Source organism: Habropoda laboriosa, unplaced genomic scaffold (genome assembly GCF_001263275.1).
Source record: "Habropoda laboriosa isolate 0110345459 unplaced genomic scaffold, ASM126327v1 scaffold143, whole genome shotgun sequence".
NCBI lineage: Eukaryota > Metazoa > Arthropoda > Insecta > Hymenoptera > Apidae > Habropoda > Habropoda laboriosa.
This window is the reverse complement of record NW_017100404.1, coordinates 2,315,704-2,318,875: the sequence shown is the minus strand read 5'-3', so window position 1 is coordinate 2,318,875 and position 3,172 is coordinate 2,315,704.

The window sequence follows — 3,172 nt, the reverse complement described above, 5'->3', positions numbered from 1 at the left end:
TTAGCAGAGTATAATAAAGTAATGAATTTTTCTCAACTAGACGATTTTGTTCTCGAAAATAGTTTTCATTTCATTCGACAAACTTTGAGAATTTGCTTCAATATTTTCTCGCAGACAGTCATCGTTCACCACAGTTGGTCTTCCTATAAGTACACTCGAGTCATCTTCAAGAGTCTCATCCCCAGATCGAAATTTCCTAAACCAAAATCTTGCTTGGCGATCATTAAGAGAATCTTTCCTAAATTCTTGACCTATATCTCGAGCTGCTTCTGTTGCTTCTCCAATCTTTACTTTCATACAGTCTCTGGGATTTAACTGACTCAAATAAAATACACTCAGCTGATATATATCACTTGGTATACAGTAGTTGAAAAAAAAATATTCCACGCATATTTTTTTATATCGCAAGTGGTCCACAGTGGAGATACTATATCTCGAACACTATCAAGGACATAGGAATAGCGCACATCGACGAATTTTCTATTTTTCAACGACAAATTTGAAAAATAAGAAATAAATAATTTTCACCAAATATATTCATAACCCTCATCTTTGATTGCGATCTTCACCCCATCAATGTGAATAATTACCGATAAAAAAAAATACGTGTCAAATATTTTTTTTAATACTACCATACACCGAAGTTTCATCAATATCGGTGATTATCACTTCGGGATGTACCCTTGCTAGTTTGAATTTTAATATCGAGGACATTCAAACGCTAAATATTTGTATCTATGCATTGATTGCAAAGAAAATTTCTCGACATTAGAATTAGCTATATCTCTCCACATATACAAGATGTCCCACATATCGTAAATTATTCCAGCTGTTTTTGAAAATGCGAAAGTCACCAAAGAGAAGCTGCATTGTTTATCCACGAGACCCGACAAAAGTTAAAGAAACGCAGAAAAATCCTCGATTTACAAACAAACTAATACCAAATTTCAATAAACTCGGTACATTAAATCTGAATAAAAAGATCGATAACAAATTTCTTTTATAAAAATATCTTCGATTAACCCTTTGAACTCCTCTGTCGAGTGTGACTCGACGTCAACTTTATTCACAAGTACTCCCATACGGAGTCACACTCGGCATTTTTAGCCAGTTTAACATATTCTGTTTTCAGAAACGAAAAGAAAATTTTCCGAAAATGAATAGTTCAATAATCCACGAAAAAAGATCTCCGCAGAGATGCAGAAACTGGACGTATTCACCTTCGGAAGGAGGGCGGTTTGAAGAAGAGACGCGTAAGCGGAAGATTGCCGAGAGTGGTAGGCGAAGATTTCTCTCCCGCGTAATGAGACAAACGAGCACGCGGATCGCGGGAATTTCAAGAAAGATACAGGATAAACCTCGACAATATCGAAAATTACAAGGAGCCGTTTCGCGTGGATAACAATGCCGCTTGTGGAGCCCGAATGCGAGGGCCCTTCTTCCTGACGAGGTTGCCTAGTTATTGCCCCCGGAGAAGATGCGCCGATGCATAGATTACACGCGGCATGCGACGCGCTCGTACGTGATGCCACGCAATTTCGGGCAAACGGGTTTATTCTAATACGGCCCGTCGTTGCGCCACGCCAGACAAAATTAGTCCGGCAGCGTTCATGAAACGCCGACCTCCTCTCGCCTCCCCCAACAGGAGAATTTACAAGAGTTACAAGCTGAGCCCTCCCTTCCCGGATAATAAGGAACTTTATCCTTCGAGACTTGATCGTTGCATCGTGCGTACGAATTTCTTCTGCTTCTTACGATTGGCTTAACGGAGGGAAATTCACCCCGGAATTGGATATAAGAAATCGATTTTTCTTTTCACTCTTTGCATTTTCTATTAACGCGGAGAAGTTCTTGGAGAATTCTGCTGAAAGAATTTTTGGAGAAATTTCAAATTTTTTTAGTTTTTCTGTTAAGAGGTTTTCGGGGATTTTGTTGAATTTTTTTTCGGGTGTTCTGAGTATTTTAATCGTTTAGGGGCGTAATTATTTTTTTTTTTGGAATTCGGAGTTTATCGGGTGTAATGGATATTAACTCTTTGCGGTCGAATCCTGGGATATTCAAGGTTTTTACCTTCTGAACGCTCTGCGGACGCCCTTTGCCTGCAGAAACGGGGGAAAAATATTAATAATATGCACACAGCTTGAAGAAACTCGTTTGAATAAAATTTATACGTTTTTTGAGCAATAACTGCTACCAAAATATAATTCCGACCGGTACGACTAACATGCCTACGAAACATGCATCGGCAAAGAGGTGAATTGCGTACACAAAAATCTATTCAAACCATCCTATTGCATATGAAAAATAATGAAACTTTGTCTTCTTCCATTTTCCTCGCAAATCTCTCATTTACGAGAAAAACACTAAAAACTAACCATGATGTATGATGCTAACTTTAGCGAAGAAATGTAATAGTTTCTGTAGAAACATAACACGTGTCCCAATACTTATGCACAGCAGTGACAGTTTTAACCTAAAACCAAAATCTCAAGGGGAAACCAATTCTGTCTTACGCGATTTCGAAAACCTCGACGAAGAGAAACACGGACGACACGTGGAACCGGTGGCTGAAACACCGTGGAGTTCGTGGCAAAAGGAGTATGTATTAGTAACACAAATTAAAAGCAGAGGGACTCGAGACACTCGCGTCGTAACGTCCTACGACGCTAGCCGTCCTCAAAAAGTGCCCCCTCGGCGCCGCGCGAGAATACAGACGCGAGAAAAAACTCCCCTTCGAGAGGAGCTCCTCGGGATTCCCAACAGCCGCCCTAAAAGGGGAACCCCACCGCCCTTATAACTTCCTGCCTGGCTGCCCGGTGCTGCTTTACCGACGTAGGGGATCTCTCGATCGAGGAAACTTTTCGCAGAACTGCCTCCCCATGACGTCACTCCTCTCGAGGGGTAAAACTGGCTTTCCGTGAAAATCTTACTTTTGCTCCTTCAGCTGTATTTTTTTCTTTCTTTCTCTTTTCTTTATTTTCCGTGTATGTCCAGTTCAGCGACGTGCACAGCGGTGGGATTAATTCGAAAGAGGAATTATTCGTGGGTATATCGCGATGAGAAAAGTTGGAGGAACGAGCGACGCGGTGGAAAAAGGATGGAGGATATTATTGGCAGGAAATTGAGGAGTTAAAGTAGTTCCTGTGAAAAATTTAAGGGTTTTTTCTTCTCC